Source organism: Anser cygnoides, chromosome 11 (assembly GCF_040182565.1).
Source record: "Anser cygnoides isolate HZ-2024a breed goose chromosome 11, Taihu_goose_T2T_genome, whole genome shotgun sequence".
In the NCBI taxonomy this organism is placed as follows: Eukaryota; Metazoa; Chordata; class Aves; order Anseriformes; family Anatidae; genus Anser; species Anser cygnoides.
In genome coordinates this window covers 2,294,421-2,320,999 of record NC_089883.1, presented here as the reverse complement: position 1 = coordinate 2,320,999, position 26,579 = coordinate 2,294,421, and the positions used below count along the sequence as shown (strand labels likewise).

Sequence of the window (26,579 nt, the reverse complement as noted above, 5' to 3'; positions counted from 1 at the left end):
ATACATTATATATAAACCTGGGTTTATTGGAAAAGTCTTTACTTATTTTTCAGCTTTTCAGAGCATTTATTGGAGAAGATGTGTTTGGCATGGCAGACTGTGATGGAGTACAACTGTGTTTTATCTAGCACTGTTTTCAGGAGAGCAGATTGCTCTAGAGAAGCCCGGTTGTTTCCAGCAAAGATTTACTGCCTGCTTGGCACGGTTTGGTACAAGGCTGCAAACGCTCTGAGGTGGAGGCGCCGTGAGACCGTAACACACAAGGCCACAATTTTCTCCCTCTCCGGGAGCATTTTTAATCTGGGTCAGCACTTTTTGGGGGTTTGGCTCAGCGCTGGCAGGGGAGCTGCTCTGTAATTTATGACTGCTAGATGGTGACCAGGTTACTGGATGTTTACTGGGTGGACGTGTCGCTTTGGTTTAATAGGAGGCTGTCATTAAAAACAGGCAGCGAGGAACCAACGTCTCAGGGCGAACCACCCAAAGGCCTGGTGCTCTTGTGGGGCTACGGGAGGGCCAGTGGCTCTGAGGAGTCTGGCTCAACCTCATACTGCATTTGCAGAGCTGGTGTGGGTGAGCAGGAATTCAGAGAACAAAGAAAGCCTGTCTAAATTATAAGGGACTCCATTTCTCCAGAAATTGGGAACTGTTTGAGGCTGCTAGGTTAACAGAGGTGTTGATCTGAGTGTTTTGAAGAAGCCAGTACTGCCTAGGCTACCCTACAGGAGTGGTAGGACACACAAGTTAACAACGCTGCTCTTTAGTTGTTGTTTTTCTCTTGAAAGAAAGCCCTTCCCGTGACCTTGTTGTAACTAATTAAAAAACAAAGGTTGTGTCTTAGGAAGAAAGATTGCTTTGTCACCATGCAAAAATGGGAAGACTTGTAGGTACCAAATTCGGAGGTACCTCTGGGGGAAATGTGCTTTGTAGGCAGGGCACAGAAGTTCAGAATATGTCTGATGCAAAGAAAAACACATAATTTCCAAAGACAGGGTTCCAGGAAAGACTCCTGAGAGGGAATATAAGGGGAATAATTATGCAACTACTACAAAAGTGAACTGAAATCAACCAGGCAGTGACAGAGGCCTGGAAGGAAGGCAATATTTTCCTAAACTAACACTTTGCACTGTTACAGACGACTTCCTGACTCTCCCAATACCGACTCTGTAATTTGTTGAGTTGAGGATTTACTTTCAAACTCTTGAGAAGTCCCCCTGCCCACTGACTGCCGTGGAATTTCTTCAGGTGTTTCTTCAGCATACGCCAGAGTTTTCAGCCTTTGATTGTTCACTAGTTCAAGTTATAACCACTAATTAATTTTATTTTAGAATGAAATCTTGTTTTGTTTTGGTTGTATTGAAAGGTTTGAGCAGAATGGATAAATGTCACCTTTAGTCCAGAGACAAATATTTTTGAAGTTCTCATAAGAATGTGTGTTAGAGGAATTAAAGAATAACTTTGTGGGCAGTGGTCTGATGGGACTACTTGGGTGCTAGCTGCAGAGTTCAGTCTGCTGGGACTGTCTTGTGCTTCACCTACAAGTTTATCACCTTCTCATGGCTTGATACGTTGCTCGTGTGACAGCTCTTAATTGTAAGGTCTTTGTTGTACAGACCAGCATCCTACCCATGTCTTGTTTGCAGTTTCTGAAATGCTTAATTTAACACAGCGAAGAACCCAGGCTCTAAAAGAAGCACGCAGATGATGTGTCTAGTATCAAATGAGATCTTAGCCAAATAACTTCCCAGACATTATTAGCTGCTTTTTTCATAGGCATGTGCTGCTGGAAGCCTTTAACTTGTTCCAGAGAATGCAAATTAAATGAAATTCGTTATAGGCCACTGAATGCTGCTGGATTCTTGGTTTTACAAATTAATTTCTAACAGTTCCAAACCGTTTCCTCATCCTGAGCCTGCAGGATTGAGATAGTTGATGTAGCCTGATGTGAGAGAGGAATCAGCCTGTTCATTTCCAGTCCACCTCCAGCTATCTTTACCTTTATGGGTCACTACCGTCTAAGCATGTGAGTTAAAAATAGGTGCTGCAGAGCCTGTTCCAGCCAAGGAAGCCTTCTACTGTGAGTATATAGTATCTGACTGGCATGGGAACCCGAAAGACATTGATGTATGCTTTTCTTAAAGCTGCCCAGTAGAGCTGAAAGACTTGGTACAGGGCCCTTTGGCAGCTGTTTAGGTGGGAGCATGATTTACCCCCTTGCAGTGATACTAAAGCTGTAACCTATATCTACAAATTAAAGTCAAGGATTTATGAACCTTGGAATATTTTACCCGTGCCTCTGAACTGCCAAGTGTAACTATTCTGGGCTGTAACCCAAAACATAGTTTACTGAAATTCCACTGCTTTAATGATGACTTTTTTTTTTTTCCTATAGAAAACAATATGAAACATTCTGCCATCCAAACAAAATTACATTCTGCATCTGGAATTTGTTGATGTTTCCTTTTGCTGCTCGTATACATTCGATTCAATGAAATGGTTAGCAAATGCCATCGTATCCTAAATCTTGGTTACTGTTGGTTGTTACAGCTTTTGCATTACAAAAGGGAACTATTGGATGGTGAATTCCAGCGGTCACTGTGTGGAATAATGTCCTGTCCTTTCTCTCAAGAAGATTTGAAGAAGTAGGTCGCTCGGGTTGAAATATGTCTTGGGAGAAAAGATGAAACCATTTGGGTGTACATTGCTTGAAATGGCTCGCATCTTGCGTGCACAGGCAGTGAACTTCTGCGCTCAGTCAGTAGGGGTGCTGGAATCGGAACGGAAAGGCGCTTAGATCCGCAAGTAACGGAGGTAGGAGTGATCTCTTAGGGAATGGTTGGTGGTGCTGTGGGTACTGGAACAGCAGAGGCAGGGGAAGATGGTCCTGTATGTTGCTTGCCTGTGCCTTCCCTGCTCCCCTTTCTGTCCAGGATGCAAATGGCCTTTGTCTCAAGGCTAAGAAAGAGCTTGCTCCGCATAGGAATTCGTGTTCAGTCTTCAGAGGTGAGCTGCTGCTTGTTCTTTGTTTGCAGAGTTAAACATATGGTACTGCGTATCACGAGTTCTTTCATCCCAGGATGATCTATGGCAACTGGGGAGGGTTAAAAGGAGGCAGGGCTGTCAGGGACAGAGGCACCAAAGCCTTCAACACGTCAGGAGATGTGTTGTGCAAAGCTCTCACGAGGCAATGGCAGGCTTTCAGGTAACCACAGAATGAGCTCTGAAGCCAGTCTTTAGATGAGGGTAGAGGTAATCCACAAACGTGGCCCTGGTGGAGTACACAGGCAGTGTAATTTACTCAGGTTCCTGCTCTGGTGGGCAGAGCAAGTGGATGTTTTCCAGATGTTTGGAGAGATGTATTTCTGAAACTATGTTGTAGGAAAACAAACTACCACATGAAAGGACGCCAGTGCCAGGAAAGTGAAGGAGAATGGCATGCATTAACAGTGCTTAATCCTTCCTTTTTTCTGTTCTTGTATTCTGAGAAGTAGAGCTTGTGATGATCAAGGGAGCTCCTCTGTACTAAGCGTTCGGTGTCTGCTAAATCCCTTTGACTTCACATGTCTTCTGGTGAATTTTCACCATGTGAATTTAAGAAGGTTGTGCACAAGCACTGTTAACACAGCTTCTGGTCATCTCCATTGCTGGAGATGCCATAGAAACACAGCTGAATTGGGAGTGTGTCCGTATTTTCTTTTAATTATATTTATTTATTTATTTATTGTTGGTCTCATCCCCAAAGCATGTCTAGCAGAAGTCTCCCATGATGGCATGATGGGGACGGCACTGAAGCTGTGCAGAGGCGGAAGGTCATCAGACAGCCCCAGTTGCAACAGCCGGGTGACCGAATCTTTGAGCAGTGGTGGTGTGTTTAAACCAGAGTCAGGGAGAAGAGAGGAGAAAAAGTGATTGGATGCAATTCCTTGGAAAGAGCCCTTTTTACTGCCTGCGTAAATGTCAGCAGACCTAAGCTTGCTCCAGCTCTACGGGACTCTGCAGTCCATCCAGCTGCAGTGGAACTCACCCTGCTCCTTGGGTCGGTCGTGTGCAGGTCCTCTGTGAAGTGCATTGCCCTGGAACCCATTAAACCAATGTGGTCATCAGCTGAAAATGAGCGGTTCAGCGAGAGGCAGAAAACCCAGGCTGCTTCCTGCCTTTTGCCTTTGCCTCAGCGGGTTTTGGGGGTTTCCATGAATGTGTCTTTCAGCATTTTACAATGAAGATCCCTTTCAATCGGGGCTTTTCTGAAAGTAATTTGGCAAAGTTTAGCTACGTGCTTCTTGCCTGAGAGCTCAGGTTCTGACCGTGTGTGCTTAGCTCTGTCTGTCATCAGCAACCACTTTAACCTGGGGTGAGGATGCAGGCTCTGAAATCCTCCCCCCAGGTTATATTTGTTAAAGCAAGATGGTGAAAGGCGAGGGAGGCAGATCATAATGCGTGGAATGAAACCCAAGGGAGTAAATGCACCTTAAGCTTCCACCGTGTTTTTACAAAAGTTAGAGTTGGCTTGGTAATTACCTGCTCAGCAAGACGTGCTGATGTGCTGCCCTTGCTTCCAGTAAGTGGAAGTTTAACCAGAGCTACCTGTCCGGGAGCAGTCTTGTTAAGGAATCACAGCAGGGTTCACAGAAGCAAGTCCAGGAAAGACAGCCTATTTCGGTAGGGCAGCGCGGTGATGTTAGGTGTTGTGGGTCTGTTCTCTCATTAAGCTGCCCCCATTTTGGCTGACCCTTTACCGCGTGAGGGTTATCGCACCTTTCCTCTCTCTTTCTTCTTTCCAGCATGGCTGGACAGCCACATCCCTTTGGTCCTCTGGTATTGGGGCATCTGTTACCCCAGCCCAGCTCAGCTCAGGGGAAACCGCTCAGCTTGGGGCACTTGTTGCCCTCTGTCACTGTGACTTGCAGTTAGGACAGCATTACAGGAACAGCTCTGCTCGTGAGTCAGGCTGGTAGCGTCTGGAAGATGGGCGAAGGACTTGAGCAGCGTGTTAGGTGTGGCAGCGTGTTCACCTGCATCAGCGGTGTCCACAACAGAATAAATGATCGGCCCTCTGTATACATACCGAACTCTATGCAATCGTATCTCGCTCTTTGAGAATCATCCTACAACATCTTTTTGGTGAAACCCTTGCAGCTTGTGAGCATTAAACAAGTGCCAGAACATCGCTCTGTTTGGAAGGGGAGGGTGCCTGATGGGTCGTGAAGCACAAGTCCAGGGGAAGAACTGAGAAAGCCCAGTCCCTGCTATCACAGGTCACTACGTCCTCTCATCTCCTCTGTGAATTCGTAAACATCCATTTGAAAACACAGTAACATTTTTGTGTGGTTTGTGTTTCTCCCTTCCTGCTGGAAGGCCGTGCCAGAATCTTTCTGCACCCTTTTCTAATTTCTATGAGAAATTTATTAATGGTTGGCTTATATCCACTGCTTGTTGTGGAAATGTTTTCCTTTAGATTAAATGTCTCTTCTTCCTGCAGTTCTCCCTTCTGATTTCTTTACAGAGAGCCCTGTGTGTCCCCTCTCACCCTCACTTTTCTTGCGTCTTAAAAGGTGCATGCATCCCCGCAGAGCCTGCGGAGCGGTGCGGAGGCCCCCGAGCTGCTGATTGCAGGTGACGTGGAGCAGCTTTGCGGGGGCTCTGCAGCCAGGCCCAAGAAGCTGTCCGTGCTGTGGTGCTCCTTGCATGGCTCCGTCCCCTGCATCCAGAGGGATTTCAGGTGTGTTACCGTCAGACACAGCCAGCAGGAGTGAATGGGAGCTGAGGTTGTATCCTAAATCTCCTACCTTCGATTCGGCCAGGGTATCTCAGAGCTTTGAAGCAAGTAATCGCGTGTCCCCCGGTGCCTTTCTGTGACTGCAGGTTGTTCAAAGACCTGAAGCAGTCGTATATGATCACACTGAAATTGTTCATTCAGCTCGTAGGCTTCAGCAAACTAGCAACTACTTGGTGTGATGTAAAACATGGAAGTTATTAAAGTGAAATAACATCTTTCCATTCAAAAATTTACTAACCATATGGGAAGTTTCCAGGGGTAACTCGTACATATCAGTGTAGTGTTTGCCAGTAAGAGTGTTGCAGACGTTTGTAGGACAGTACAGCAGTTCCCCTGCACTGTCTCACAGGGAAAGGTTTTCTTTGTGTTCTTTACAAGCACTTGACACTGAGAACAGTGTGCTCACAGCACCAATTACATGTTAATATAGGTTAATAGAAGTTCATGTGTCTGAGTCTTGAAATGCTTAGCGCTCCTTTCTGCGTTGCTTGACAGCTTTATTACTGCACATACGAGGAGAAGCGAGTTCAATATGCTGAGCACTATCAAAAGATTTTTCTTTATGGTCTTAAGAGGGCTTATCTGTAATTCCTGGCTGCACAATCTTTGAAAACTATAATGTTACAGACAGGGATTTTTTTACACGTGGTTTATTTTTAAAAAAAGGCGTTCTGAAGTAGAACGGGGTCATTGTTAACTCCTTTTTCCCCCTAAGCTCTTTTGGTGCAGATTTGCACCGTTGCTCTGTTTTGTCAATCTTTGGCAATTTCAGTGAATTATTCAATTTGAAAAATTGCCTCAAGGGTACCAAGAATTGAACTATTTCATTGTGACATTTCCCAAAGGAAGCTGCAGTTTGCGGAAGAACTTTTGCCTTCACCTGCAAAGGTTGATGCTCATTTTTGAAAATGACGCTGTCTTTCCAGAAAGAGATCGTGCGTTGCAAAGCAGATTTCTGATCTCAGGATTTCTGATCTCAGAATTTTTTGGAAAGCCTCCCCCGTCACCCTTTTTTTTTTTTTAAGTTTTCTTTGAAAAAATAAAGTGCTTGGCTCTTCACAGGAATTTCTCTTTTTTCTCATTCCTCTTCTTGTCCGCTTTGGTTTTTCCCTTTGACCTCCAGTGGTTGCTGTTAGCACCCTGTGCCTTGTGTCCCCACGTGTCCTGCCGGTGCTGCCCAGAGGTCCTGGTGGGGCTCACAGTCAGACCAGCAGGCTGGGCTGCTCCATCCCAGGGGCTTTTTCACTCACAAGACCGGGCAAACAATCCACATTAGATATGAGAACTTGTTGGATGCACACAAGTTTTTTGACAGGTAAGGTGTATCTGCCCTGGCTGCAATAGTAGGGCAACTTGTCCCTGTTTTACTCCCGCGGCTACATCCATATCAAAATATAAATATTTTGTACATGTTATCAATTATCTGCAGCACTATTCTGCTCTTGAGCTGTATCGTGAACCTCAGCACCACTTTTTTATGCTTTTACTGCTCTACTCAGATTTCATCCCTAGAAGAACAAAGAGCGAATGTTATGTGTAACCGCAGAAATATCCAAGTAGAACAGGAAACCCATTTAACTGAGTACTGATACAACTGGGATGTATAAAGAAGCTACAGCTGTAAATGTATTTCTGGGTAGCCGAGTTTCTATTAGCAGACACTAGAAATTTTTAGAGATCACTGTGGGCAACTTGGTTCTGGGTCATCTGGAAGAAGGTGGCTCGAGAGTTCTGTGTTCTCACCTTCTGAAAGCTTTAAAACCGTTTAAGGCACCCAGCAGAGCGCCCGGTAACGGCAGCATTTGGAGTCGAGCAGTTGCTGTGTTGGGTATGGTTTTACAAAACGGCTGCACTGCCCCAGGTGAGAGCTGCTCCTAAGAGGGGTGGGATGAGCAGCAGGAACGAGGGGTTGCAAAAACGGCTGCAGATTTGTACGCCTAACCTAGCTGCAAGAAATGTTGTAGGTTATTTTATTGTCAGGGGGGAAGAATGCATTTCTGCTTCACACAAAGTACAGATGGAGTCCTGCTCGTAGGCAGAGGAGGAAGGAATTATTTGAGCCAGGAATTACGTAGAAACTTTTTCAGAGTTTCTGTTCACACACGGTTAAAAAACCTCTGTCGGGCGGTGGCTCCCGCTGGGAGCTTCACGCTGCGGAGAGGGGGCAGCGGGAGGAAGATGGTGGGGGGAACAGACTGTTCTGCTGCTCTTTGTTTCTGCCGACCAACAAAGTGCAGCATGACCTTAAGTACATGAACTGGGCAGCTTCTACATCTTTTGCAAATTACAGAGCCGAAGTATGGAGCCCTTTGTGCATTCAGCTCTTCTGGGATTTGACGAACTGAAGAGCTCTGTACGGAGGGGTGCCGAGCGCGTCGCCTCCTTCCAAGTCCGGGGTCTGCATGAGTCTCAGCCATATTCCAAGTTCATCATAGCCTTGGAATACATCTAAATCTTTCAGAAATAGGCCTCAACTTCTTGTTTCCTTCCTCTTTCAAAAGCACACCATTGGTTCTTACCGAGCTCAGGCTTGGAGCCAAATAAATCCGGTCTTTCTATGCCACGAGCACACCACACTTCTGAGATACGATGTTCCCAGGAATGGTAGCAGACTTCACACAATTAAAACCCTCTGGTTATTTTCTTTTTATTTATGCTCCCATGTTAACAAATGCCTTGTTTGATTACCTTTAAATGTTGTGTTTCTGGAATGAAAATAGAATATTGGCTTTTCACTCTGGCTTCTAATTCAGTGAGCCTTATTATTGGAGCTTAGGAGAAAGCTGAGAAGATTTCTTATTTTTTTTATACAAAGGCTAGATTGTTTAAAGACCATTGTAAAACCAAGTGTTTAAATACTGACCATTTTAACTTACTTCCAGTACTCTGCAGTACTTGGTAGACAGTTTCAGTCTTTTTCTATGACTCCTTAAAAAGTCCTTAGCTGATGGAAAAGTTTTGTGTCAAAATCTTGGCTAGCTGTTAGAAAGCTGTACAAGACCCTGGTGAAAATACCTTGCATTTGGGGATTTTGTTCACTTATGATGGTGCTTTTTAGCTAGACTGGCCTTTCTGATGATGAAAGGCAAAAGAAAGTTATAGACAATTTATTTGCCACAAAGCTGTGCAGAAATAGAATTTAGAATTTGGGTACATTTTGTTTAATGCCTGTTTTATCTGGCTAATACAGAGGACGTGGGGAAGAGGAATAGATGACAAGCATTTGTATGAAATGCTCTGAAAAGTGCCTTGGATTTGAATATTTCTCTAACCTCTTGCGAAAATTCATGGCTGGCATTTTCTTCAAATATAGCTGGTTCTGTTCGTGCTTCCCATTTGAGGAACTGTGATGGTTTTAGTTAACCTGAAGGGGTCCTAATTTGGCACCTGAATTCCTCTTTTGTCTTGCCCCAGAAAATTGCTCTGAGCTCTTCTGGAGTTGTCTATAACATCGCTCACAGGGCTGGGTCTAGCAGGCTTTTTTCAACTTACCTTTCTTGAACTGTACGAAGGAGGAAATTCAGATTTTTGATAAAGTCTAGTTATTAGCATTTTACTTTTGCTTACCTGTTTTAAGTGGAGTTCTTTCTGAATCGGGATTTGCATGATTATTTTGAGAAGAATACGAGTTTTTGCATTTGTATCTGCTTCCAGACCTTCAATATGTCCTGAAAATTAAGGAGTTTTTTTAATAAGTATTTTGATAGTTATTTGAAAAACCTGAAACAAGGAATGAATGGGAACAAATTACAAATGTACATCAGATGGGATAAAACTGGTAATTTTTCCTGTGTGCTGAAAAGAGTTAGAAACCTTGGAAAAAAATGTCCAAAGTTTTTAATTGGTAACTACAGTGTTCGTCTCTACTTTACTGATAATTAGTGCCTGAATTTGTCAGTTCACATTGCAGAGCTGCAGCTTCTTAGATCTGAAACACTTTCTGTTTTCTGTCCAGTTGGTTTCCTGTAAAGTGCTGAATTATTCTAGCTTTTATGGGTCATTGTTAAAAATGGCAGGAAGGGTCATTGTTAAAAATGTTTTCAGAACTTTGATAACCCGTTTATCAACTGATTCACATGTTTAATCAGTTAATAGGTTTTCCTTTTCAGTGCATGGGAATTTCTTTGTTTATCTTAACTGAGTAACTGTTTCTGCAGTGGAAAGAACTGTAGTTGACTGATAATCTTTCCAAATATGCGGAGTTTGCTCTTATGATGCAAGTTATATGGCTGTATTCATAAGGCTCTATTCATAGGGAGCAGCTCGCCAGAATCGAGCGCAAGCGTCTGCCTGTGAATGAAACCCCCAAATGCCCCGGTAGCTTGGGAATACAGAGCACGGAGCTGCAGTGATTAGGCAGCGTGTGATAAGGCTTTTAAAGGCACGTGGGTATTTAAGAAAGATAGGTGGGTGCTTTTGAGAATGTTGCTGGGTTGGTAAGTGCCAAACATGTACGATTCCTCCAGTACCTGGTCAAGAATTTATTGAAAGGATAATTTCTCATCAAAAACGCTGAACCCAAGTAGGGGAATTCAGCGTAGGCTGCTATTAGACAGCCTACTACTGGATCATCATCTCTTCGTCAGAGCAAACAAGCCCAGGGCCACCTCTCTCCGTACGAAGCCCAGTATGCCCTTTCCCTTCTTTTTTGAGAGCACACTCTTTGCTCATATACAGCTTGCAGACAGTTGTGTTTTTTTCCTCTTTTTTTCTGCCATTCCCATTGTAATAAGGCCAGTCTGCTCCTGTGTTTATAAACAAACTTCAGGCCAAGTAGAATTGTAAACTTTATTTTGCTTTTTTGAAATAAATTCAGTGATGGTGTTTGCTTTCTATGTACAGAGCAACTTGGCATGAAATAATACACAATAATAAAGTTGCAAAATTTAAGTTTACATAACATTTATCTGCCTTGAAATTGCAGATGCTTTGAGAGCCCTGCAACACTCACTTGGGCTGGTAACAGAACCATGCTCCTACAATCACAGCGGCTTCTGAGAATTGGCATCACATTTGCACATGTGAGAAAGAGTTAGCAGCTTGTTTTATGTGATCTGGTTTCTTTCTAGCTATGTTCATTCCAGTTCCTGTGTGAAGGAAATGTGTTTAGACGAACACAAGTCCGAAGTGGGAACCCAGGCTGTGCTGGAAACCCAGACACAGGAGTTTCGTTGGTGTGCTTCGGACTGGGGAAGACATAAACATATTAGTACAAAGTCAGCCCAGTTTGACAGGCTTGGTTTCAGGCGTTGCGGCTCAGATCTAAACTATAAAGGTGTTTCTAACTTCCTCTGACGAGTGGCACAGAAGTGCGATGGAGTATATTCTGTCCTGATGAGAGACCACTGGGGACCGCTGCTGGAGGGGCTTGGTTGGAAAAAGCAGCTGGGAGTGGTTATGGACCATGAAAAACGTGTATCCGGAGCCTGGAGCTTCAGGTTTGTATTAAACCTGTGCAGGGCTGTGGTGCCATCAGAACGGATCCAGTGCTTTTTCAGCCGATCTGATGGAGAATGAATGGGGAGGAGGCTGCAGGGTGGCTATTTTTTCTTGTGGCCACTAAAAAGCAGGAGATATAGGAGAGAAGCAGTGGGATCCTGTGCACGTGGGCGAGAAGAAAGCAGAAGTTTGGGTTAAGCCATCTGTAAAAGTTTGTTGAGTCAGCCACTGTTTAATGTATCATTAATTCAATGTTTTATTTGATAAAGCAAAACTTCCTGAGACTTCAGCAGGCACAAGGCTTTAGGAAGCGTTGCTGGGTGTCTGCTACTGCAAACTGGGTTAAATGTGTTTCTTTGTTTCATCCTTCTGAGATAACGTGCAGCCAGCAAACCTGTGAAATATTTCGCTCACTTCCAGAAGATCCCCCTGCCCTCTCCAAGCCTGGTGCTCCATGATAACAGAGCTGGAAAACAACTGTCATAACTGTGTGTAATGAAAACCAACGGGACCAGGACTGCCAGTGGTGTTCGAGTATTTTTCCAGTTTAAAAAAACATTTGTCAGAAAACAAAGATCTTTATTTTACAAATACTGTTGTGAAATACAGCGAAGATAAATGCAGAGTGGTGTTTGAAGCCGTTTTTGGCTGTTTTTGTTGTCGTCAACTTTCTGTCCTGTTCTACTAAAAATGCTCTTTGTTGAGAGGCAGAAGCGAGTAAGATCTTCTGCCGTGTTCCTGCAGCCTTTTGAAATTTAAAACCAATTCATTAGGTACAATGCAAGTGTAGAGCGCTGGCAATTATTAGGATTTCAACAGCAAATATTGCAGCCCATGAAACATTAGACTTATTTCCTTCTTGTTTAAACCATCGTAATGCGTTTCGCCCGGGCTAAATGTGCTCCTGAGCCTTTATGTCAAAGTGAATCATGCTCTAATGCTCACCAGATTAAACCTAAATGCTGCAGTATTTCCCTTCTCATTCTGGCTCTTCCGACTATGATACTATTATTCGTCTAGTCAGTTATGTGCAAGTGTGGATGAGGAGATGTCATTTATGTATGGATGCAGACACACGCGGCGGTGTCGCTGAAGGAAGCCGAGCTCCGGTTGTGCTCGGCGGAGCCTGCACTTCCCCGCAGTCTTCCCTTTTCCCCGTGCATGAAGAAAAAGCCGAGCTGATAATTAGGTAAAAAGCATAATAAGATCCATGTCTGGAAGGCCGGCGTGGCCCAGAAGACTTTTATTTGGGTGAATTTCTGGGACGAACGCGAAGGATCCTGGCTACTTAATTGCTCGCTCGGCTGCGCCCCGAGAAGATTTGGGTTAATGACCGGCGGGCCCGAGGCCGCCTGCTCAGTGTGGCGGGCCCTGAGTGGAAGAGACAAGCGTGGCCGGGCCCTCAGGAGCCGCCGCCGCCGGCGGCCACCTGCGCTGCGGGGTTATTAGAACATTTCACGTCAAAGCGTTCGTGGCGTTGGAGCAACAGGCCCAATTAACGGGCCTGAGAGCCCCTCTCCAGCCAGCCGTCACTAACACTCCAGATAAAATTTGACATCTTTTCCATCCCCCCCCGTCCCCTCCGCGGAACTCTTAATTAATTTCACTGGGTTTACCGAGGGACCGTGGCACTGCTGAAAAGGCAGAGGACTTTGCTTGGGTAATCAGCTTAAATACCTGTCTGTTTCCTGCTCCAGACTTCCCATTTGGGAGACATAAATACTGTTTTTATTTTTAAATCTTTTTTTTTTTTTTATCTCCAATTTCCTCCGGTTTTTCTGATGTGCCTTGTATGAGGTTCCATTTCAAAGGGCAGGATGGCGAGGCCTGTAAACTGGATGCAGACGGGAGCTTTTAAGGCCGACGCTGAGTGCCTGTACTGGAGGCAGGGGTAATGAGGGGTTTCACAGCGAAAAGGTACCTCTTCCCTGGCAGTCACAAACGGTGATAATTAGGAAGGAGCGCGCAGTTTCAGTTATTTTTATGCTTAAACACCGTTGCTTAAATCGACATTTCGCATCTCCTGCTGTAGCAGCAGATCGGTGATTTGAGGTTAAAAAGGTAAGTTTGTTGAATACAGTTTTGTAACTCTGTTCATCTGAAGGCATGCCAAGGACTCAGTCAGTTGTAAGATAAGCTTTGAAATGCTGCAATTACAAGACCATGTATGGACAGAAACTATTACAGAAGGCTCTGGGAATTAAATATGAATCTATAGCGCAGCTCCTGCCAGTATTGAATTTATTTCTGTCAGCACTCAAGAGAATCGCTATCAAGTGGAAGGGTGCTTCACGGGGTAAGGCCTTAGGCCTTTACTCAGGTGAGAGGTGTTTAATCTGGGGAGCGTGACTAACCTGCAGAAATATTCCTATGCTTCAAATTATGCGTGCACTCAATTTTTTTTCATGGATTCACCAAGAGTTTTTGCCCATCATATCCCCCTTCTTTAAGTGATGGGGAAATTCTGTTTTCTGGAACAACAGCTTGGGATCAGAGATATATCCTGCTTTTAAGAGTGGTTGGTTTGTTGGTTTTCTGGTTTGGTTTGGTTTGGTTTTGTATATGGCCAGTATTTCTCTAAACATTCTCTCTTTTTCTTACAGAGCAGTAGCAGTTGTCCAAGAAAAGAAACCAAACTGCCTGTCAGCCACAGCAGCTTACCATGGCTGACACGGCGAGCCTTGGAACACGATGACCTCTGTAGATGGCAGCCAGCAGCAAAAACCTGGTTGGACCTGCAGAGATACAGCACAATGAAGGTGAGTACAGCATCCTCTTCCCAGCTGATAATTTCTCAAAAATTCCTTCCCAGCCATTTTAGGAATCTGTCTAACACCGCTGTGCGTTTTTATTCAGGGGCTGTAAGTGATGCTGTGCAGGATTCAGAACGTTGTTCTTGGGCACTGTGGAGGTTTCTAGCAGCAGGCAGATGTCACATGAAAGGAGAGGTTCATCATCTCCTTAAAGCCCAAGTAAGGATCTGTGTGGCTATTCTGGGTTTCGCATGTCTCCATCTGGAGCCTACAGGTGTTTATGTGTAGCTTCATACAGTGTGTGGTTGGCAATCTGTGTTCAGCACCTAACAGAAATCTACCAAGTAGTCAGAAGCTACTTGGATATGAAGAAGAAGTGGTCTGTAGGCGGACCAAACTTTTCAGGCCACCACTATAAAAGGTCAATTTTTGTTTCAAAAGCAAGGGGCTGGGTGGGGTTACTATTAATCATATCAGTTGGAAATAGGATTGGGCTCCAAATCGGGAGTTCCCTAGGTGTTTTGTAATCACAGTGTCTGGACTCAGCTCAGCTCCTAGAAAGACATTAAAACAAATTGACAGACATTTACAAGAATAGTGCATACAGTATTTCCAAAATTAAGCTTAGGTAGCAAAATGGCAGCCACATTTTCTTAAACATTAACGCGTTAACAGTAATTGTTAAAATGTGATTTTCTCTGGGGGAAGGTATTATATTCTTTGCCTCATGACAGCAATAAAAGCCAGTATCTATTTCCATCTATCCCAACTGGAAATGGATAATACCTTTCCCCGACGGGTCTAGCGGGAAAGACGTACTCTGTTCATGGGTGTTTGGTAATTGAACAATTGCTTTTTTGTATTTTAATGATGTCAGTTTACACATTTGCTAGCATTTCTTTTTAAATGTCATCCTACAGTGCTGCTATTTCTCCACTGCTGTTTTTCTAGCATTGTTCAATGATGAATCATGAAAGTTAACTTTACATATATGTAATGCTTTATGTATATACATATATATTTATATAAAAATCTGGGTGGTGGCAGGGAGAGACTTATTCTGTCTGCCTCATCTTTTGTTTTGATCTAGTTGCTATAGAAATACTAAGATCAATTTTGACAGAATAAAATACTACAAATTACATTGTCGGATTACCTCATTACAGAGGGCTGGCACTTCGGATTGCAACATTACTGAAACGAAAAGCGTGAACACTACAGGAATTTCTGCTCTATGGAAAAATGTTATTTTTGGATTCTTCAGGAAGGCGTGCGTATAAAACCACCGGTTCCCTGGTGAGTGACTAGTCCTTGAGACCAGAGAACTTTCGTCTTAATTTTTGGTTGTGGTAGGTGATGTCATAGTTGGACATACATTTACATTAAGCTGCAACTGGCATCTCAGTGACAAAGACCTTCATGTTTTTCTATTAAACACTTAGGCAACGAATTTCTTACAGCAAGACTGACGAAATGAGTCTTGTTTCTTCCTTTTTTTTGGTAATCTACTATCTGTGTGTCTTTGTATTGATATTACTAACATTGTTTTAGTAATTTGCCCTCCCTGATTGCATATACCTTAGAGTCTCAAAGCTGGCAAATGTTAGGAACAACCGCACTTTAGTTTATTAGCAGTAAAGGGCATGCTTTTAGAACAGCAGATTTGGGATGTAATCTTGCTTGCAATGGGAGCTATCGGTGTCTTGTCCATTTTGCATGGAGATGACCGTGAAATCTCAAGTTTCTGTGGTTTTCCTTTCCATGCTGATGTAACTTACACATGTTCACATGCGGATATGGGACTTGTTTGAAGAAGTTTTGCAGTTTGAATCAGGGAAGTGTCTTGTGCTCTAACTGCTGGTCAGACTTTATAGCTGCGTTAGTAAAAGACACCTTTAGTGCTAGTTTTTATTTAGGAACGTCAGTATTACTTGTACACAGGGAGACAATCTGTGTGACTTGGCAAATGGTTTAATCGTTCTGTTTTTCTTCTAGTCAAGAATATTACTCTTGCTATATCTAATCTAGAGTTGTAAATTGCAGCAGAGGTACAAATCCAAAACAAACATTTTGAAGAATTTTGAATGGAGTAGAGCCCCAATTTCCATTTCAGTGCTCTCTCTGTTGTCCGATTTGTTAAACTCAAGTGGTCCCATGTGCGAGTAGCATGACTGCCAGAAGTGCTCTCCAGCCATCTGCTTTTTTGGTAAGTTTTTGATTATTTCTTTGTCCATTTTTCTGTCCAAAATTAGAACTGGCAACTCAATTGGTTGGTTAATATTGTATTTTTTATAATTTAACATTTCCAGCTTATGGGTAGGAAATGGCAGCACGGTAATAAAAAGCACAAGAAATAAACTTTCCTACTGAAGTCTGGCTGTGCTATGGCAAAACTTTTGTACCATGTTGTTGCAGCAATTGAACAGAAAAAGTCTGACTGTTTGTGGGTAACGTCAAGCTGGAAGAAACAGACATAGCAGGCTGTATTAGCTTGATGAGCTGTCTTGAAAATGTCGTGAAGAACTGCCAGGCACTGGTAGAGGCATTTGCAATAGAGGTGAACGTAGAAGTTAGCGCTGCATTTAAATCAGAGCCAAACCACGCAGTAGAAGAACAAAAGTTAACAAGCTGGGGGGCTTCAGCAGCTTTCAGAGACAGAGGTCTCTCAACTGGTAGCTAAAAGAAACTGGCTGTCTGTGTAGGTCTGCGAGGGAGGCTGCGTGCTTTATGGCTCTACAGAAACTGGTTCACAGCCCTCTGGGAGAGGCTCTGATCCATATCCTGCAACTGGGTGGTGCACGTTGCCGGATTGCCTCAATGGAAGCTTTGCTAGGGTCCTGCATTACTGGTCCTCCTCGTCCAGGTTATGGGAAGGAGCCACTGAGTCTTTCTGAGGCCGTGGTTCATCTGGGCTGACGTGAGAGTTTGACACACATCAGTGGCGGAGGGAAGGTAGGCTTTAAAGGGGAAGCCTGGAGGACTCCTGAGTTCCGGTGTGTGCGATGGGCAGAGTCGTGCTGTGTGTGTACAGCCTCAGGTTTCCAGCTTCAGTTCACTGACGGCATCAGTTGATGCAAACAGACAAGTTCTAGACATTTGATGAAGAAGTACTCCTGGACAAGTGAATGCTGCAAGACCTTATGTCGTTGCCCATGTATTTAGCTACCTAATGCAGGTGAGGTGCTTTTAGATCTGAGTGGGCTGGGGCTGTCCTTCTAGATGGAATCCAGAGAGGATAGTAACACATATGCCCTATAATGCCAACTGCATTGGTATAGAAGAGTTTATTATCTGTTGACTTGTTTTTTTTGTTTTGTTTTGTTTGGTTTTGTTTTTTCCTTTTTAAATTAAATGCATCAGAATTTTGGTCCCCTCAGCAGTGTCTTGTGAAAGTGCACCAGGTCTGCAGGGTAACAGTGGAAATCTCACGTGCCACATGCAGAGGTGAGGTGTTCCAGCAGCCACTTTGAACTGCAGTGTTGGGGGGGGGGGGGGTGAGAAAGAGATGGGCTCTTGCTTTGGTACAGGCTCACATTTCTAAATGTGCCATGTTCAGAGGCTGCTGCTGGCCTCCTAACACAACCTCTTGGTCCATCCTCGTCGTTTCTCTTACTGTGTAGGCAAAGCGAAACTATTTCTTCCTGATCACAAAGGGCTCTGGAAAATGAATTCCCTTTCCACTTTGAGGATCGCCCCCTGCTTCTATAGGAGACAACAGTTTTCGTGGCAGCATTATATAAAAAATCAAACATTCACAAAACGGCGGTGGTTTCAGTGAGGCTGCCGAGAGCGGGCTGCTCTGGCCGTGGTGGATGTGGCTGGCCTGCCTCTCTTGATTTGCAGGCTGCTAACGGCGAGCAGTGCTCCGAGCTGTCAGGACGGAGAAAAGGCAGGCACCGTTTCCGAATATACAAATGCTCAACACATAAAAAAATATTTTTGTTTTAAATTCTAATAAAGGGGGGGAGGGAGAGGAAAGGGGAGTAATTTAGCAAGTGGGGATGTGGAGGGAGCCAGCCAGGCTGGGTTTGCTAATATCTGAACTAGGCTGCTGAAAAACGTTTTAAATCTGTCGGAAGGGCCTGAAAGCTCGACTCTGCCCAGTTTAAGTTAGTGGTGACAGGATCGGGCCCTCCATTACATTTTTATGTGGTGTTATAAATTACTTTCCCACGTTTCCAAAGACATTAACGAATCTTTTCAAGGCATGTTGTGAAAATCATTGTATGTGTTACCGAAACTACTTATCCATATGTACAGTAGACTAGTAGACTGTGTGGGCTTTTTCCCTTTGTTTTGCTTTTCCAAAAAACGGGCAAACTAAAAATCTTTCTTCCCCTCCCCACTTTGATTTTTTCCAGGTAAAATGATGTCAGATGTACTCAGCTCAGTTTCGTATAACATGCTGCTTACTGGAAGAACAAATATAGCTCCCTGCCCTTTCAGTGTAAACTTGGATTTGTTTTTTTAGGTATTTGTAATTTCCTTTAAACCGTTTATAAACAGGTTAGAAATACCATTTCATGCCGCCTGACTCTATTAATAATCAGAGGTCTTTATATGGGTTCTGTAGGATCTGTCAGGTTGGAACAAACTGTATGGTAAACAAACATCTCCAAACTCTTCCTGCTGCAAAAATATTTGCTGTATTGTTTTGGTGTTCCTCCGAGTATTCGGCCTTTGCTTTGAGCGTTGCAGTCAGGGATCTAACCGCTAATTGGGTTTTCCAGGAAGAGCATTTTATTTTCTTCCTTTAGGGCACAAAAAGGAGTCGTTTTTTGCAACAGCATTTGTATTCCATTAAAAAATGAAAACCGTCACTGGCAAACTGTGAGAAGCGAGGGTTTGACGGGCGGGCCAGAAGGCTGCTGGCTGGCTCTGCCCGCCTGCTGCAGTGACACAGCCGAGCCCAGGCAGCGCATCGCTGCCACCGGACCTGGTGAGCTCCAGAGCGCCCTGTACACCTCCGTTACTCCCCTACCCCACGGAACTGGAAGGCTCCCCTGGCTGCCCGAGCGCAGCCCCTGCTGCTTCCCGCGGGCTCTTCTGGCGCAGGTACCCAGGCCAGGCAGATGTGATGCGCTGCACCTGCGGCAGAGCATCGAGGGGGGGGGGGGGGACACGAGGTGAGGATTTCTGGAGAAGGTGGGAGGTGGAGGGTTCCTAGCGATGGGCTGGCGAGTGTTAAACCTGCGTAAGGGAGGGGGCAGGACTGGGTGATGGGGAGTGGTGATGGGGCAGAGAAGGGGGAGGAGGATGTGGGACAGAGCTTTTGGCAGCGTTGAGCTGCTGGACCAGCTCGGCTGTGTTACTGCTCTGCGTGCCTCCCCACGGGCTGTCCCAGGGACAACTCACATCTCTCTTTGTTCCAGTGCAGGCAGGGATGCAGCAGGCCTTTTTCAGGTTGTGGTCTCCTTGATTTCATTTATCGGTTTTACCCTGATGTGACACCTGAGGTTGTTAGCACACCAACGGAAGATGTGAACTTCACGAGCTTTGCTTCACCCGGGCCAGGGAAGCGAGCAGCCGTGCAGGGTGCGCCGTGCGGTTTTTCAGTGGCAGAGCTGGTTTCAGGAGTTTGTGGCTGCTCATTTCCATCCCGGGGAACGCTGCAATTTGCTGCTTCCTCCGGCTGCAGCTTCTCCCCTCCCTCTCATCAGCACGGGTGCTCAGATTTCCCTGGGAGCTGATTAACGTCCTCCCCCCCGGTTAGTGTTCAACCGATTTCGTGAGCTGACTCAGTTCACTGCAGGGTCAGGCCAGCGCCGGAGCCAGCAGCGCTGGGGCGAGGGCTGAGCCCATGGCAGAGGTGGCACCCAGCAGGCGGTTCAGAGCCACCACTTGGCATGCCAAGCAGATCGCTGGATTAGCTCTGCTAAAAGTTATCCCCCGTCTCTTTTAGGTAGTTGTTTGCAGATTGTTCCATGGACCTTGTTTGCAGTCCGCTCCTTTAGGTCCTTGCGTGGCTGCCAAGTCACGGTGACAAGGGAGCAGAGGGCTGGGGATTGCTGAAAGCGGTGTGTTCCGGGGCTCTACCGGATCTGCGGTGATCTGTTCTGCCTCTGCGTTTGCTGGTGGCAATACTGCTTCTTTTGAGACTGTAAGAATACGAGAGAGGACTTTTCTAAAGCACTACCTATATGCTTAGCCATCCTCCAGGGGCTAAAAATGAAAAACCACCCATGGCATCAACAAGATGAAAATCTGATCAATGCTAGTCCTGGCTGAAAACAGCCCTGTAATGTCCTGTCTGTCTGAGATGGGCTGACTCGTATAACCCGAGGTGGCGCAGGAACCTAGGGGGACCCGTGGGTGGGGGCGAAGGGCGAGTGGAGGAATAACGAAAACCATGAATTTCAGTGTGGAGCGGCAGACCTTGGGAGGGTTTCTGGATGCAAGTTACAGACCTTTAGCCCGGGCTGTGAATTGCTTTGCATTTTGTTGAGTGCTTGCTCACATGAGTGCTCTCGTTAATTCTTGTTAATTCGAAATGAAATGTGAATCAAGAGATCCCTAGCATCACTTGAGGACTGTAATATTGTTGCTCATAGTTTTTTTTTTGTTTTTTTTAATTCTGGCTTTGCATGTTGGCAGTTAAGTTAGATCTAAGGCAGACAGTTGGCTGTTCCTGTTCTTACACCTCAAGCTCTCTGCATTCGGATGTAAACCACTGCCAAATCCCCACCTTAAAAAAGCTGCAGTTATCACTTGGATATCAGTAGGTTAAAAGTACTTCGGGCTCCAAGCAGGACGAGGGCTGTAGAAAAAAAAAAAAAACAAGAAATCATTGATAAACTTATTTCTGTGACCACTAACAAACTTTGTCATTCACTCCACAAGATAAATACCTTGGGTTAAAGGTTTAAGATGTGCAGTTAATAGCTGACTGAGAGCAAGGGAAGATGGTGGTGTTTGGGACTTCAACGTTTTTATTGCCTGTGTTTGCTGTGGGCCCAGAAGCAATGGCTAACTAAGCCGAATGTTTTCGTTTATGGATAATTCTGGATATCTCCTTGGACAGAAAGGTGGAAAGGTCCTGAATACTATTGCAGCAGATGACTGCCTTACGACAGCACTGCAGTGTACGTTGGTGTCACCAAAGACATTATTTGTAAGAGAAGACAGGGGTCAGAAGCACAGCAATGAACTGGCTTTTAATGCTTTGTCCTCTCTAAATGTAAAATTCCGGCACCCACTTCTCTGCTCATTTATGTTCTGGTTGGTGATAACCTTTTCATGAACTGTCCGGGGTCTTTTGCTTTCACCTGTTAAAATAAATGACATTTATTAAAAAAACAATAACAATAACACCAAGCCCACGTTGGTTTAGGGCATAAATCTACCACTTCAATTGCATGAGCCTGTCAGTGAATTTCTGACACCAAGTTATGTTATTTAATGAGTGCTATTAGGTAGTTCTGTCACTTAATAGGATTGAGGGTTGGAAATGCCATGTAATATCACTTCACTGGAGAAAAAATCAACAAACAGCCCTCACTGAAAACCTCACGTCCCCTTTGATGTCAGTAAGACCTGCTGTCACTTCAGAAGGGAACCCGCCGGGGCTGTTTTCACAGGGCTACAGCTGCCATTTTAGGAGGAGAGGCAGCAGTTATTCTTGGCAATTTTACACTAGGGGCACCCAAAAAAACAATTCTCCCACCATCTGACCGAGAGTGAAGAAATATAGAATAGTTATGGCAGAAGTTGTAGTTACGTCCGTAAAACATCATCGACTTCAAGGAGAGAGAAATGTAGGCTCTGCACATGGAAAAACCCTAATGGCCATTATTGTCATGTGTTTTCACTTACCCTAAGGCATCGCCTGAAATCCCTGCTTAGTTCAGGGCTACTCTGTGTGCCGTAGATTTAGTGAGATTCACGTTTTGTCTTGAAGAATCGCTGATGCTCGCACAGGTGTCCATCTGGTTGCCCTCTGTAGGGGCTGCATCTCTGCCAGCTGGAGCGTTAATGCCTTGGAGAGGAAAACGGCACGGCCTGGAGACAGGAGGATGGGGCCGGGAGCAGGAGTGCTGCTTCAGGTAGTGGTTTGTGGGCTCATGCCACTGGGCAGCTTAACCCCCTGCTCTGAGCTTAATCTCTGTGCGTTCTCCCTGTGAGGAAATCTCTTTTTGGCTGAGAAAATTCCCCACCTCGCTGGGGAAGCACAAGAATCAGTGGACAACACAGGGAGGGGAAATAGATCCTGCTCACCGACCTTGCTGACCAGCACACCAGGTAGCCTGGGACTGAGCGTGGCTGGTGGGACTGCGATCTGTTCCGATCCACGAAGTCCCATTCCCACCTTCCTGCAGGTGTCCAGAGCAGAGCAAAGGAGCTAATCCCCCTCTGCAGCAGCCGAGCAACTGAAGTGGGGTTAAAACCGGAGAAGTTAGGTCCCCGTGGAAAACGCAGTGGACGAAGGTGTCTTGCCGTTCCCATTAGATTCACTTTCCAGTGATGAAAGATGAAAAGATGAAAAAATGCTGGATAAGTGGTGAAAAATGTATAATGAAACGTCAAATAGAGGCAGCAAAATCTTTTAAAAACATTGCTGTCGCCAGCTAGCTAGGTAGGTTGTATGTGAGCATATTGTAAGTGCTGTGCATGTGTAGCTAAAGGAAAGGTAAATTCCAGAACTGAAATACAGCTCCCCTGAAGTCCCTGACAGAAGTCTCTCTCACTTCAGAGCAGTCAGGATTTCATCACAAATCCCACCGAGCCTATTTCAGGCTAGATAGGCCGTGTACAGTGGGAACAAATAAGTCATCTGCAATGTATTCAGTTTTTATAAAGGGATCTGGAAGCTCGCTAGTAGGTGTTTTTCAGTCCTAAGACACACTTATGAGGTTAAGACACACGTAACTTTTTCCTGTAACAAATCAGATTTGTCATTACTTGAATAAGTGCTGATAGAGGCCTGGGAAGAAGTTAAATCCTCTACATGACTTCATGAAATAGTATCAATGAAAATGCTTCAGAAGTGAATTAGGCTGCAGTATCCTTACTTCATTTGTGACAACTGTTTTCCAAAGCCTGTGGCAAATCTTGGTAATAAAACTGGATCTAGGGATTGGGGGTCGTTCCAGGACTGGACTTCTTGCCTTTCATTTTGGATGCTTCAGTTCTGCAGAACTTCAGGTGGGTTTTTTATTCAAATCCCTGTCTGGTTGTTAATTACTACGGGTGCAATTCACGGTGTTGCCAAGGGAGTTTTGTGACTTGAAAAGAAAGTGGGCTATGCAAAAAATGGCTTTGGCTTTGTGAAAGTATTGAAAAGCGTGTGCTTTATTGCGGTTGAAGACATTCAAGCTGCATTAAAAGTGTCCTTTGGGTCAAAATGATCTATGCGCTCAGAGAAGGAAAGCAAAGTCCCAGGGTTTGAATCCTTGGTATAAAGAAGGTTTATTAAGTGCAGGTCTTATTTTGGACCTGGACAGTGGGATTGAAACAGAACGGGCCCACCTAAGCTTAGTGAAGCCCCGCTGGGATAGGTCATTTTGGAATAAACCAAACATGACTTAAGCCACCTTCTTCTGTTTGGAAAGCCGTACAGGACCCTGGTTTAAAACAGACCTCTTTTTGAGGAATTTTCTGTGGAAGGAAGTCTATTGATGTTTAATCTCAGTATGCAATTGTTGCAGCATTATGCGCAGGTATCTCCACTGGGGGCATGTCCAGATTAAACATACATCTATTCTCTTGGATTTATTTGATTTATTTTTGCATTTATGGGCTCCTGGAATATTGAGGGCAAACTGTTCCCCATTGTTTAGGTGCTAAGACAGAGAGCGAGGTGCAGGAAAAAGAAGCGTGTGTTGTTTGCAGTTTTCTCTTGGAAGACATCTGCCCAGCTGGACTGGCAGAGGTACTGCTTCATCAAATTGCCTAGCACAAAGGCTGCTGCTTCCTTAGGCACTGGCCATTAGTATTTTGAGACTTGTTTTGGTTCTTTCACGTGAGAAAGCATCCAGTGTGCCCAGTAAAACAAAACCACCGCCATGCTGGACCTCAGCCTGACCTGCTCACCTTGATGAGACCACACTTCATAAGATTTCAGTTACGAAATACATTTCAATAATGAGCTGAGAACTAAGTGTCCGTTGTTAAATGTCATCCCTGGACATCAGAGACTTTGAACGGGATCTCCGGGCACACACAGCGTGTGTGTGGCTGTGTAGGGCAGGTCTCACCTCCTGGGCAGGGATTGTCTGTGTGGGAAGGGCACGAGGGGGAGCCGTCCGGCAGCGAGTGGCAGCGTCGCCAAACCGTGCCTGTGTGTGAACACTGCCAAGGATTTAGTCCTTACGTCGTTCTGAAAAACACGTGATGAGGTTTGAATGGGATTTTCAAAAGTGTGGCACGAGCTGATGCAGCAGACAGGACCAACAGGAATTTGGGAAAGAGCATTATAGACATATGCTATTTCTTCAGTGAATGACCAAAAGCTGTAGAACCACTCTCTCCTGAATACTGACAATTATTTTCTTTTGAATCCCTGACTTCTTGTCTTTGGCCATTTCTCTTTGGCAGTCATCTATTTCTTAAAAATACATACTGCTTTGAAAAAGGTGTACAATGCCCAGAGTATAAAATATTCTGCTCCCTCTCTCCCACTGGAACCTCGGTGAAAACTCAGCGATCCCATATTGCAGCGAGCGGAGCAGCAATGCCTGGAAGGAGCACACTCGGTGTCTGCAGACCGCGGACCGGCGGGTGGCCAGCGCATGGCAGGGGACCGTGCTCTGCCTGCGGGGACGCCTTCAAACACCGTCTGCAGCTACAGCTTTAGGAGGTATCTCTCAGCTGGTGTGACAGCGGGGTAATTTCACAAGCAGCGAAGAAGAGTAGACACAGGTTGTGGCATGGTGTGGTTGAGGGATTCACAAAAGTCTGGGAGAAAGTTCTTATATGGACACTTCATCCTGGAGTAGGTGTCTGTCATCAGCAAACAGGAAATCCCGTCCTGCTCGCTTCTTGCCCCAGCTCTTTGTTGCTGCCACCTCCCTTGCTCTAGCGTTATTCTTTGTGGCAATGACCTGGATCACAAAAGGCATCTAGCTAAAAACTAGACAAGTTAAAAAAAAAAAAAAGAATCACAAGCTTGGACTTAGGCCAAGCTGAAGTGCCTCTGCAGCTTGCAGCTTGTAGGAGTAAAAGTCAGAACAGGGCTATTAAAATTTGCCCATAAAGATCTAGGAGGGAGCCACGCTAAGGAATGAATCATGGGAACTTCAAAAGCTGACTTCTTTCCCCGAAAGAATCTGCTCCCCGAGCCGGTGACTTTGCCAGGCCGAACGTCTGGGTGCAGCCGCTCGCCGGCGCAGTTTCCTCTTTGTGGGAGCTGCTCTCTGCTGCGGTGCATTAGCATTTTTTTCCATGGGCACAGGCTAGGAGAGACAGGTTTCTTCACATTCTCCCGTATCTGCCTGAGAACAGCCTTCAGGAAGAACGCTGAGACACCACAGACTTCATATGTAACAGCTTTGGTGTGGGAACCGTGATCAACTGCTCTGCAAGGTTTTGGCCGGCTTCCCAGTCTGCCGGTGTTTGAGTTCTTGGGATGTCCTTGCACAGGAGTTGGAGGCGATTTATAGCTCGTGTGTTGGGAAACAGCACTCGTGTCAATCGTTTTTCCCAGATAAGTGGCAAATGTGGAGTCTTCCGGGACTTTGGGGTAGAAAGACTTCAGATTTTTGTTTTCTTTTGAAGAAACGAGGCAGCGCTCCCACTCCTTGCATCTGAAGTAGGAAGCGTTTGTGTTTTGGAAGGCTTTTGTTTCTGACAATCTGCATAAGAGAAACAAAAGAATGAGCCTGAACCCCCACCTCCTCCCAGATATCCCTGCCTGAGCGCATTATCGGGCTGCTTCTGCTCTTAAAAGATTTACGGCTGAGCTTTTCAGCTGTGCCGTGAGGCCGAGGTGCTGGCTCCCAAAAATGCCGCGCCGCTTCCAGGTGCCGAATGCGGCCCCGGTGCCTGGTGGTGAGGACCCCGAGCCGAGGAGAGTGTTGGTAAGTGGAGGCGTTAGCGTGCGGCTCCTGGGCCCCTTCCAGGCAGCCTGCGTGATATTTCCTCTGGAGCTGCAGTCGGATTAGATATTCATCTTCTCTTCCTGTTCCAAGCCGTTGTTTAGCGTTGATGTGTCCTCTCACACGATCGCCAAGTTCCAGCACAGTGGTGGCGAAGCCAGTCCTGCATCGGTGCTGGGATTTCTGAACTTTTTTAAGGGGAAGTTTAACCCTTGCTCTCCACTGGAGGTAGCGGCACGTATGCCCCTAAATCTCTGTAACTGCTTTGCGAATTCCAGCGCCACAAGAAGCTAAAACCCAGGCTCGGGCGTGCCTGGAGGCGGGTGTACACGCACCAGGCCCCGGCTTCCTTCGGGCGCTGGCAGCAGAACAAGCCTGGCAGCCCGGTGATCTCCTGTGCTACGGAAAGTGACCTGAGCCTGCCTCAATTCCTGGGGATCCTCGCAGTCGGGAGCTTTGCCTTCCAGAACGGGCCGTGCCCTTCAACTCCGGGCTGGCCGTTACACCGCCGTAGCTGTTCCAGCTCTTCGTTTGGCTCCCCGTCGGACGTGACTGGAGCAGCACGGCACACCGGTGAAC

The 26,579-nt window shown here is 45.5% G+C and overlaps 1 protein-coding gene across 2 annotated transcripts in view; it reads left to right on the top strand.

Moving 5' to 3' along the window:
* Positions 1–15,264, top strand: part of ZWILCH (zwilch kinetochore protein) — a 78,166-nt gene extending 62,902 nt beyond the window's left edge. Inside the window, exons 21-23 of one of the 2 annotated variants that reach the window (XR_007168189.2) lie at positions 13,819–13,974; positions 14,072–14,187; positions 15,135–15,264. The gene's annotated coding sequence lies outside the window, so the exon portion shown is untranslated. The remainder of the gene's footprint in view (positions 1–13,818; positions 13,975–14,071; positions 14,188–15,134) is intronic. The other variant, XR_007168190.2, reaches the window with a different exon arrangement.
* Positions 15,265–26,579: the final 11,315 nt, after the last annotated feature.